The following is a 13,100-nucleotide window of genomic DNA, read 5'->3' on the forward strand; positions in this document are numbered from 1 at the left end:
GTAGTTTAATGACGTTTCCTTGCTTCATTTCTAATCGATTATTTACGTTTAAAAGTGTGTATTATTAAAATACGTGTTCCTTCGGCCATTTTGAACATTTTAGGAACAAAAAAGGAATAAAAAGAATGAAAATTGCGAATTTACAAGTTGAGGAACATATTTTTGTCAATGCCAAAATTGAAATGTGTGTATTAGTCGTGTTACAAAGAACGTTTTACATATTTTAGAAACAAAAAATTTTCAAAATTTAAAGTTGCAAATTTAGTGCTGAGGAAATGTTCGTGTAATTTTTTTTTCTACTGCCAAATTTGAATTGTGTGTACTCATCGTGTTCTTTAGATCATTTTGAATATCTTAGGAACAAAAAAAAAAAAAAAAATTAAAATTGCAAATTTAGTGCTGAGGAAATGATCGCGTAATTTTTTTTTCTACTGCCAAATTTTAATTGTTGTACTCATCATGTTCCTTAGATCATTTTGAATATCTTAGGCACAAAAGAAAATTAAAATTACGTATATATAAGTGAATGGAGCAAGTATTTAGTCTTCAGACGTGTTATTCAGTGCTAAATTTTTTATGACAAGTTTTTTATTTTATAAAATCTTATTTTTATCCTTCGCGTATCTCAATCCATCATCCGCAAGCAACAACACCCTTTAGATAGAGTATAAATCCCAACGAAAATAACGTCTCGCGTACGTCATCCTCTTTTTCAGCTCTATAAAATTTCACCTACGGCATTTCAAAGTAGGAAACAATGTACAATGCGAAATGCATTAATCATGTCCCTTTTTAAAAACGTGAGGACGTCGTGTTCTCGGTAGAGTAACTCGGATATAATCTGAATTTAAAACACCGAAAACAAATTCCAAAAAATGCCATCTTTAATTTTTATTTTTATTCATAAGCCAATTTCTCACGGCTTAAACTATAAATACGGTATCCGAGTATGTAAATCATGGGAAATGGTCGCTATCGCAAAGTCGTCTTTTCTTTTTTATTTTTTTTTAAGGGTTGAACGGAGAAGAGGAGATTTGCATATTTATCATAGGGTTTTCAAGAAGGGGGTGATAAATTATTGTTATTATCGACTTCGGGTGCATACAAAACACGCGTTTATTTGGGTTTATACATAATTTAATTCTTAAAATTGAATCCATCTAATTCACGTAATAAATCACGATTGAATGAGTAAATTAATGTTGAGCGAGAATATACCAAAATGCGCAGCAGAGAGTGTATATCACAAATCCCGGTTAATTTTTATTAAACCTCGCGGCTACGGCTGCTGTTACTACACAGTGCTAGGTAGTACGGAGCTTTTCATGAATTTAAAATTAAACAGATGCCGAATGAGTGGGTTTACCGACCAACACAGCGTGTTCAGCTTCTTTAATAATTCAACCCGCTTTGGACCGGAACCGGAACGTTTAGAACTTAGAGGGGCCATTTCGGGTGCATTTCCTAGATTGGACGGTCGCCGGAACTGCGAATAGTTGTTCTCGGATATCAAGAATATCGGAGCTTTTTCGCAAACGCCGCAGATTCGTACTAGTTACGTATACTATGTAGTAATAAAAAACTAAAAAACCTTTCGACCCCCTTTTCGAGCTTTCGACGACGAAAGCTACGGAATCACCGCGATCATCGCACCGTGTCAACTTTTTTAATTAACTTTGTTATGAAACCTCGACGTGTGAACACCGGAATTGAAGTTTATATCTCGTTGGAGTTTTTTTTTCAAAAACCCTGCACTTTGACCCGGAATAAAAGAAGGATATGAAAGGATTTCTCCCTATTAAAAAGGGTCTGATGAAAAATCTAGGATTTTATTAGATTCGTAATGAAAAATAAAAAAGAAACAAATCTCATCTTTTAAGAATCACGTGAAAGAAATAATTCAAGACTGGAATAATTATTATTATATCCAACTATGTTGAATAATCATATTTACATGAATGAAAATCTATGTATGATATATATATCATCATACATACTTCTCCATCCAAGTACTATCTTCTAGAAAAATTTTCCTTATTAAAATCTGAACCACCCTGTATATGGATATACATATATCAGTATAGAGCGCCATCTAGTAACCATATCAAAAATTTTTATTAAAATGAACGATTATGAAATGTATTTTAAACAAATTTTATCTGAAACAATTTTTGATAAAATTAAATTTTCATCATACTCTTCACAGGGAAATTTAATTGTAAGTTTCTATAATTTCGATTATTCGAAAAAACTGTTTTAATGAAAGTTGTTGCTGGCTCGATTTTAAATAAGATTTGTTCGAAAAATTTTTTGATTCGAGCAATAATTATTAAGATAACCTCAAAAAAATGTTATATATATATGTTATATATCGGTGTACAGCGCCATCTAGTAACCATATCAAAAATTTTTATTAAAATAATCGATTATAAAATGTATTTTAAACAAATTTTATCTGAAACAATTTTTGATAAAATTAAATTTTCATCGTACTCTTCACAGGGAAATTTAATTGTAAGTTTCTATAATTTCGATTATTCGAAAAAACTGTTTTAATGAAAGTTGTTGCTGGCTCGATTCTAAATAAGATTTGTTCGAAAAATGTTTTGATTCGAGCAATAATTATTAAGATAACCTCAAAAAAATGTTATTTATATGTTATATATCGGTGTACAGCGCCATCTAGTAACCATATCAAAATTTTTTATTAAAACAATCGATTATAAAATGTATGTTAAACAAATTTTATATGAAACAATTTTTGATAAAATTAAATTTTCATCGTACTCTTCACAGGGAAATTTAATTGTAAGATTCTATAATTTCGATTATTCGAAAAAACTGTTGTAATGAAAGTTGTTGCTGGCTCGATTTTAAATATGATTTGTTCGAAAAATTTTTTGATTCGAGCAATAATTATTAAGATAACCCCAAAAAAATGTTATATATATATGTTATATATGGGTGTACAGCGCCATCTAGTAACCATATCAAAATTTTTTATTAAAATAATCGATTATAAAATGTATTTTAAACAAATTTTATCTGAAACAATTTTTGATAAAATTAAATTTTCATCGTACTCTTCACAGGGAAATTTAATTGTAAGTTTCTATAATTTCGATTATTCGAAAAAACTGTTTTAATGAAAGTTGTTGCTGGCTCGATTTTAAATAAGATTTGTTCGAAAAATTTTTTGATTCGAGCAATAATTATTAAGATAACCTCAAAAAAATGTTATATATATGTTATATATCGGTGTACAGCGCCATCTAGTAACCATATCAAATTTTTTTATTAAAATGAACGATTATAAAATGTATTTTAAACAAATTTTATCTGAAACAATTTTTGATAAAATTAAATTTTCATCGTACTCTTCACAGGGAAATTTAATTGTAAGATTCTATAATTTCGATTATTCGAAAAAACTGTTTTAATGAAAGTTGTTGCTGGCTCGATTCTAAATAAGATTTGTTCGAAAAATTTTTTGATTCGAGCAATAATTATTAAGATAACCTCAAAAAAATGTTATATATATATGTTATATATCGGTGTACAGCGCCATCTAGTAACCATATCAAAAATTTTTATTAAAATAATCGATTATAAAATGTATTTTAAACAAATTTTATCTGAAACAATTTTTGATAAAATTAAATTTTCATCATACTCTTCACAGGGAAATTTAATTGTAAGTTTCTATAATTTCGATTATTCGAAAAAACTGTTTTAATGAAAGTTGTTGCTGGCTCGATTTTAAATAAGATTTGTTCGAAAAATTTTTTGATTCGAGCAATAATTATTAAGATAACCTCAAAAAAATGTTATATATATATGTTATATATCGGTGTACAGCGCCATCTAGTAACCATATCAAAAATTTTTATTAAAATAATCGATTATAAAATGTATTTTAAACAAATTTTATCTGAAACAATTTTTGATAAAATTAAATTTTCATCGTACTCTTCACAGGGAAATTTAATTGTAAGTTTCTATAATTTCGATTATTCGAAAAAACTGTTTTAATGAAAGTTGTTGCTGGCTCGATTCTAAATAAGATTTGTTCGAAAAATGTTTTGATTCGAGCAATAATTATTAAGATAACCTCAAAAAAATGTTATTTATATGTTATATATCGGTGTACAGCGCCATCTAGTAACCATATCAAAATTTTTTATTAAAACAATCGATTATAAAATGTATGTTAAACAAATTTTATATGAAACAATTTTTGATAAAATTAAATTTTCATCGTACTCTTCACAGGGAAATTTAATTGTAAGATTCTATAATTTCGATTATTCGAAAAAACTGTTGTAATGAAAGTTGTTGCTGGCTCGATTTTAAATATGATTTGTTCGAAAAATTTTTTGATTCGAGCAATAATTATTAAGATAACCCCAAAAAAATGTTATATATATATGTTATATATGGGTGTACAGCGCCATCTAGTAACCATATCAAAATTTTTTATTAAAATAATCGATTATAAAATGTATTTTAAACAAATTTTATCTGAAACAATTTTTGATAAAATTAAATTTTTATCGTACTCTTCACAGGGAAATTTAATTGTAAGTTTCTATAATTTCGATTATTCGAAAAAACTGTTTTAATGAAAGTTGTTGCTGGCTCGATTTTAAATAAGATTTGTTCGAAAAATTTTTTGATTCGAGCAATAATTATTAAGATAACCTCAAAAAAATGTTATATATATGTTATATATCGGTGTACAGCGCCATCTAGTAACCATATCAAATTTTTTTATTAAAATGAACGATTATAAAATGTATTTTAAACAAATTTTATCTGAAACAATTTTTGATAAAATTAAATTTTCATCGTACTCTTCACAGGGAAATTTAATTGTAAGATTCTATAATTTCGATTATTCGAAAAAACTGTTTTAATGAAAGTTGTTGCTGGCTCGATTCTAAATAAGATTTGTTCGAAAAATTTTTTGATTCGAGCAATAATTATTAAGATAACCTCAAAAAAATGTTATATATATATGTTATATATCGGTGTACAGCGCCATCTAGTAACCATATCAAAAATTTTTATTAAAATAATCGATTATAAAATGTATTTTAAACAAATTTTATCTGAAACAATTTTTGATAAAATTAAATTTTCATCGTACTCTTCACAGGGAAATTTAATTGTAAGATTCTATAATTTCGATTATTCGAAAAAACTGTTGTAATGAAAGTTGTTGCTGGCTCGATTTTAAATAAGATTTGTTCGAAAAATTTTTTGATTCGAGCAATAATTATTAAGATAACCTCAAAAAAAATGTTATATATATGTTATATATCGGTGTACAGCGCCATCTAGTAACCATATCAAATTTTTTTATTAAAATGAACGATTATAAAATGTATTTTAAACAAATTTTATCTGAAACAATTTTTGATAAAATTAAATTTTCATCGTACTCTTCACAGGGAAATTTAATTGTAAGATTCTATAATTTCGATTATTCGAAAAAACTGTTTTAATGAAAGTTGTTGCTGGCTCGATTCTAAATAAGATTTGTTCGAAAAATTTTTTGATTCGAGCAATAATTATTAAGATAACCTCAAAAAAATGTTATATACAGGATGGTTCAGTTTTTAATCGGAAAACTTTACTAAGACGTAGTACTTGCCAAAATAACACAAGTTTTTTATATAAACATACGGTCGCAACTCTTTTGTTTTTGAGCTATGAGCTGTCAAAGTTGAGCTAAAAATTTATATTTTATCTCTTATTTTGGGAATAAGTAAACCAAAGAATTTGAAATTTTGTATGTATGTACTACTGGTTAATATCGTATTTTCAACCATACCTTAAACTTCCCTAGCGCCCTCTAAGGGGATAAAATTCACAACCCCTTTGATTTTTTTATAACAACTTTTTAACGCCATGGATTATTAACATAAAAAAATGTGTATACCTGTATATGTATTGCTCTGATGCGGAAGATACGGGTTATCCTGTATATATCGGTGTACAGCGCCATCTAGTAACCATATAAGAAATTTACGTACGGGACACCTATATAACAATACACAACGTCATATGTATACAGGGTGCCCATTATGTATGGAATATAGTATATATCTTGGCAGGTATCAACTTTATAAAAAACATTTTGTACAAAAGTTGTTTCATCTAAAGTTTGATTCATCTTTTTTTGTTAGAGTCTTCAAAATAGATCTTGGACCAAAATAGCATTTATTCGCTCATAAGATGTGTTTCTTAATTTCTGCAGTTATATTCTTATCTACATCGATGATGTTGCTAGGTACTGGAATTCTGCAACAGCCTCAAAGTAACTGTCATAAACTTTATCTTTGCTTCATTGATAATCAAGCCCATCCTTCAACTACAGGTTCCTGTTACTTCTTTAGATTTTCTACTTATCTCGATGTAATGCTATCTACTCTGCTTTAATCATATGCAGCCTTGAACTTTATCGTTTTCTTTGTTCAACAGTAAATTCAGGGTTTAGCATAATTATTATTTTTTCGAAAAATTGAATCGCGCGTATTGAAAGGTTAATTGACAAATTTAATTGACAATTATATTTCATCGCGTTTTTTTTGTGATCCGCGAAAAAATTATTTTATTCGAAAATGTTAGGTTCGTCGGGTTTAATTAAGCGATTATTAGGATTTCGGGATAAGTCCACGTGCAAGAAGAAGCGAGATCCTTGCAAGCAAAATTCGTGCCAACAAAAACCGTGCAAAAAAAGCAACCCCAAAGGGACGTGTCAAAAACTGCAAGATTTTTGCAAACGAAAAATATCGCAAGCGAAATCCGGAGATTCTTCGGGGAAGTTTATAAAAAACGTTGGTGCAAAAACTGAAAAATTTAAATATTTACTACCGAGTGCTGGAGTTTATGCCTTTGCTACGTTAGTAGCCGTCATTTATTGTACGGAATGGGGACCAATTTGTTATAACTTACCGTATTATAACGGGAAATATGATATTGCAGATGATATCAAAACACTTTGATAGTGAAGTCAATTATTGATATTTTTCTTGTATAATTTTAATTTATAATTTCTATACGTTGAGTAATAAATTTTATATGTTCGTGTATTATGGATTAATTTGAATTGTCTTAGATGCGAATTAGCATGTCTACTGTCAGTAAAGATTACAACGTTTCTGCCAAATTTTTTTGGAGTCGAGTTATTTCGACCTGAGCAGTCGTACAGTACGACTTAGCCTTCTTTGAGCAGTGTAGATGGTCAGCATTTTACCTGTACTAAAGTTGTTCTGAGGTATCGTCTCAATGCCAAAGTGTGGCCTGTTTAAGAAAAAAGGTGTGATGTAATCTGCGAGCTTCAAGGAGGGGTTGTTCGATCGCCATCGAAGCAATGATATCACGGCCACCTCCTTGATAAAAATATCTAGGGGCAGCACTTTCAGCATATAACTGTTAGACTTGTATGCATGTTTTAATGCTGAGCACCAAAATATGGCTCCGTGGGCTACCATGGGTCTTACCACAGAAGTGTAGATCTACATTGTAACCCTCGGATTTAATCTCCATGTAGTCCCAATTGCGCTTCGATATTGGATGAGTCGAATTGAGGTTTTACAGCTAATGTGTGATTTCGAAGTCAGTCCTTTGTCCAAGATAACACAAAGATATTTCATTTCTGCAGCAAAAATTAATGTACTGTAGCAGAAATGAGGTGGTGTTAAGTATCCCAATCTCAGTCTTTTTAGGAATTACAGTGAGATTATGCTCTTCACACCTCTAACCCCAGCTCTCTGTGCTGTATGACCTTTCACCTTAACCCGTAGGTACTATCGTTGTTTTAATACACGTAAATACTATAGTGGGGTGTTTAAACACCCCAATATATATTTAAAAATAAAAAAATATGCTTTACAATTTTTATGTTTTATGACATAGGTGTTCACGTTGGATGTATATAGAAACATTATAAGCAACATAAAATTTATTGTCATTACAAGGGATCGAAATAAATAAACTTTAATAACTTCATATAAATACAAACAAAATAAATCGTTACCTTCTTTAATATAAAAATACTGCATAATAAACTAAAAATATTGTTTTATGATGTATTGCATATGAGTTTAGGAACATGTACCCTAGTTTTTGTAGCAAAAAAAACAAGGTCAACATAAAAAACAAAAAAAAGAACGAGCATGTTTGAACTGGGAAAAAAGCAACGAAAAATCGAATATTAGTAGTAGAATATTACTACCTCTTCTCGTTACAATTATTACAGTGCACAAAACTATTAGAATGGTTTTTACAAACATTCTTCTTGCATATTTGACAGGTTGTTTTGATTTTGCGGTCTTGTTTCCTAGAACACATATAGCAACGGCCATAAGAACTGGAACATACACGGTTTACAGGTCCGGGTTGATTTGGAAGTTCGAGTTGGCTTCTGTTAGGTACACCATCGTCCAGTATATTTTTAATTATACACCTCAGATCCCTTGTCAATTCTTTTGCTTCAAGTCTACGTTTTACATAATCATGAATCAACGATTTGGCAAGATCAATTGTGAATTTACATCGTGATGTTTTGATATTTGCTTGGGAAGCCGATAGGTAAAGTATAAAACTGTTCGATCTTGCAATGTCAATAATAGCACCAAATACAGTTATAGGCCACCTTTTAGTTCTTCTTTGACAAGAATAAGTCGCGCAGTGTTGATCTAGAGCGTCCACTCCACCCTTTGTAGAATTATAAAAATTAATGATCCCAGGCTTCCCGTTTTCTTCTACATTTGACGCATGGTGCATAGTTGAAACCAGTATAACCGATCTATTCTTCTTAGGTACATATGATACTATTGTTTCATTACGTGTAAATCCAAAAATAGATGATACCTGTTCACGATGTCTGCTTGGGAGGAATTGCGGAGGAACCTCCCGCTTGTTCTTTCGTAAGGTACCGACATACGTTAGACCAATATCTCTCAGTTCCTTCATTAATTCAATGGAACTAAACCAGTTGTCTCCCGTGACATTTCGGTTGGTGTTCCTAATAGGTTCTACTAACTTTAGAGTACTTTGAGTGGGGACTGACAATTTCTTTGGATTTGGTTCTTTGGTTTTTCCGCAATATATATAGAATTTAGCAAATAATGCGTTTTTGCATCACATAAGCACATTATTTTCAATCCATATTTTCGTGGTTTACTTTTAATGAACTGTCGGAAGGAGCATTTTCCTCTGAAACCAACTAACATTTCATTACTCACTACATGAGTAATTTTTTTTACATTGGGCGTTAAATATATCATATATTTTGGAAATTGCAGCTAGTTTGTCCCCACTTTCAATTCTTTCCTGTCGGGAAGTCCAGTCATCAAACCACAAAGCGATTAACAGAAATAGAAATCTCTCCTTGGGCATAGTCCCACGAAATATATCTCTCCCTAAAGTTCACGTCTTCATGGTTGGATTTGCATACTCCTGCTAGGAGCATCAAACCCAGAAATGCTTTCAATTCTATCTCGTCTATATGTCCCACAAATGTAGCTGTGGGACCGTAGCTTACACTTAAATCTGTAATTTTAGAGTTGGTGTGTTCCAAAATTTCAGATATGATTTCATCTGTTATCAAAAGTGACCAACATTCTAAAGGGCTTTTGGGGGGTTTCACAGGTGCGTTATTTTTTAGGCCTGGAAGATATATTATGTTCTCCTGTCGAGTTCTGGAAGAAACTTTTGACCACTTGCATCTATTTTTGCCATAAAAAAAAATTGCTTTCCCTGGGAGATCGTAAACTGCTCTACTCTTCTCGTTTACTTCATCTTCTGCTTCATCCGTGTCGGTATTATATGTTCGCTTGATGCATCACTAAGGTCGCTGTCTTGTTCATTTTCAAGTTCATCTTCAACATCCACATCATCATAAAAGTTCTCGACAAGTTTTTCAACTTGTTCGTTTGACAAAAACCGATTCATTATTTTGTACACTAAGATTTCAACTCACGAACTTTTCTAAGGACAAAACTCACAACGAAACTGCGATGACAAAGATTGCCGAATAAATGAAATGGAACCTCTTGGTCGCTTTATATAGAATACAAAACACCGGGGAATCACATATGTACGAATTGTGTTGTCAAATATATTATATATATTCCCCGACGCTAATTATAAACAGTCGAAAGAAATGTTCAAGTTGGAAAGAAATATATGAGATAATTGTAAAAAATTACAAATAATGTAAATAAAAATAATCTACGTTTCGTCGTTAATAAGTAAAGAGTGTGACTAACTCATATAGATGTAATTCTAAATGATATCATTCTCCTTTTAAAAAAAGTCTAACGCAACTGCTATAGTGGGGTATCAGACCACCCCAAGCGTTGCTTTTCCCAAAAATGGTTAAAAATAAAAAATGTCTGATAGTGCTATATTAAACATATCAAAGTTGTAGAAGAATACCTAAAACCAAATAATTATAAAAAAATTGGTTTAAAAGATATGAAGCAAAAACTGGTGTCTGGGGTATCGAAACACCCCAGTATAGTAGTTGAGGGTTAATCAGAACAACTCTGCTTGCTGGTATTGTTTTCATCTAGCCCACGATGACCAATAGCACTCTTCGAGATTCCAGTGCCAAATTAATACTTCTAAAGGTGGTTTTGTCAAACGCTTCCTCTATGTCTAGGAAAGCTCCTAATATAAGGTTATCATTAAATAATTCCAGTAATTTTAAAAATACTTTTTCCGCCACCTTTGTTTATTTGTTTCTAATCTCAAAATCTTCGTTTTTCTTTCTTCAACCACTCTAAGCTCTTCTAAGCACTTAACCTGTAACAATTTTAGACTATAATTAACTTAATTAATCAATAATTACCAATCTATAAAAACTCTTTTATACTACTATCCGTGCAAAAAGTCAAGGCCCCTCACTTTAGACATCGATATCTTCGTAACCGCTCGATGGAAAAAATCGCGGTAAAGTTTATTGAAATCAGACAGTACGTCGCGCCTTTATCTTACCTACGTAAAGAAATAAGGCGCGACGTCCTGTATATCGCAAAGTAGACAAAGTTGCTGGCACTCTCAAAAATCGGGTACTTTTTTCATTTAACTCGCGGTAAAAAGAAAACCGTGAAGAAATCTTCAGCAAACTTTGTCGCAATTTTTGTTATCGCCAACCTAAATAAAAAGAAATCAAGATTATTTAGAAATATTATTAATTAAGATAATTGTAATACATTTCATGCTTGGCAGTTAACGTGTTAAGGATTTTGTTATCTAATTTGGTAAGATATGATGAAAGTTGTGATAAAAATCGTTTTTTTTTTAGTTTGGTTAAGAATAGAAATTGATCGGAGGCAAAACGCTTGAAGGCGTCAGTAGATAAAACTCTGCAGAAACATGTAGCCGTGTGTATATCGATTATGCAAATATAACGACGGGGGTTGGCCCCAACTTTCGACAGAATTTTTATCAAGTATACAAAACACCCGAAGCTAATACGTAAAGAGCAACTTTGGGCCTCCCCTCTTTTGAGCGATATACTTTCCGGGAGTTTGTTTGCTAACTTAACTTGCTTTATTCTATATACACAAACAGGAAAATCTTAAAAAAAATAAATAAAAATAAATTATATTAATTAAATTTCAACGTAGTTAAGATGTAAAAAAATCAAAAGTAGAACAGTTACGGGGAAAAGTTAAGAACAAGAAAAACCTTTATATAGGGGTAGGCTAATTTGATAAAAAGTCGAAAAAGAAATTTAGTGTTTGCGGAAGAAACTCAACTTCCGCACCTCGCCCTTAAGAAAAGTTTTCACTTTACTCTCCCGTGTATTCTTTTTTTTTATTTTTCTCGTTATTTAGAGCCGCAAACTTTTTATTATCAAGTTGGAAATATTTTATTTCCCATAAATAACATTAAAGTCCGAAAAAATCGGATCTAACACAATAATCCTTTTTTATCAACCAAAAATATTCAAAAAATAAAGATTTATTTCGATACGGAAAGTTAAGCAAAAAAAGAGAAATGTAAATAAAATCATCTTGTGTAAACGTCGAGATGAACTTTTCATTTTTCATATCGCCCTCATTCCGGGCTTTTTGTTTTAACTGTTTTTATTGTGTCGGTAAATTTTATCAAAACCGAGTTTTTAAAATGTGACAGTCTTTTGGTTTAATGTACCGTAATAAGAGAAGAGAGAAACGTGCCGTATATCTTTTTTGAATTAAAATAAAATAAAAATAATACTATATTATGGAGGAAAAGAGTTTATTAAAAATTAAAAAAATTCTCCACGTTATAAAAGAGATAAAGTTTTCATTTGCAAACTCGCAACCAACAAAGGTTATTTGAGCTAATTAAAAACACAATTAAACTTCTGTCTAGGTTCAAATTTCGTCTGACGGATGTACTTTATAAGAAATAAAGTAAAAGATTTTTTTAAATTAAACTTTCATTTTGTTTCTATCAAAAACGAACGGCTTTTAATAATTAATTAAAGTGTTAAACGATAAAATGAGAAGAAATTTACGGCCCTTCAAGTTGTAAAACGTTGTTGCACTTCAATTTTATTTTCGTTGATCCGAAACGTTTAAATTTATCATTCAAAAAATCGTTAAATAATCAACGACATCCGGTTAACAATTATTATAGAAGCGGAAACGGTTTACGAGAACAATGTTGTTTTTGTGAATAAATAGAGAGGAGAGTTCCGGTTTAATAATACAGTGCAAAGTTACTGCAGCAGTTCGCTTTGTAAAAGGGACCCTCTATTGCAAGACGGTCACCACCTGCTAACTTTGACTTCGGACCGGACTCGAAATCCTTCTCTTCAGCACCCGAGTTTAATTGTAGATGAACTACGGGGACTCTCGGTGCTTTTGATTGTTCCGAATTAGTATTTTCGAGTTTTAATTAGTTTCAAGGTACGTCTCTCCGACTGCAAAGTTTCTTCTGCTTTTTAACTTAACTTAAGACATCGTGCCCAAGGAGAACTTATTTTTACTTTGATTTTAAACTCATCATAAAAAAAAGATTCAATTCAAGTTGTGGATTGAACCACTCCTACAGAATTTCCAAAGAAAATAATAAATAAATAAAGAAGATTG

The 13,100-nt window shown here is 30.7% G+C and overlaps 1 protein-coding gene across 3 annotated transcripts in view; it reads left to right on the forward strand.

Annotated features, from left to right (window-relative positions):
- Nucleotides 1-13,100, forward strand: part of LOC111426169 (uncharacterized) — a 259,435-nt gene that overhangs the window by 240,839 nt on the left and 5,496 nt on the right. The window lies entirely within an intron of this gene.

The sequence above is a fragment of the Onthophagus taurus genome, chromosome 5 (assembly GCF_036711975.1).
Source record: "Onthophagus taurus isolate NC chromosome 5, IU_Otau_3.0, whole genome shotgun sequence".
Taxonomy (NCBI): domain Eukaryota; kingdom Metazoa; phylum Arthropoda; class Insecta; order Coleoptera; family Scarabaeidae; genus Onthophagus; species Onthophagus taurus.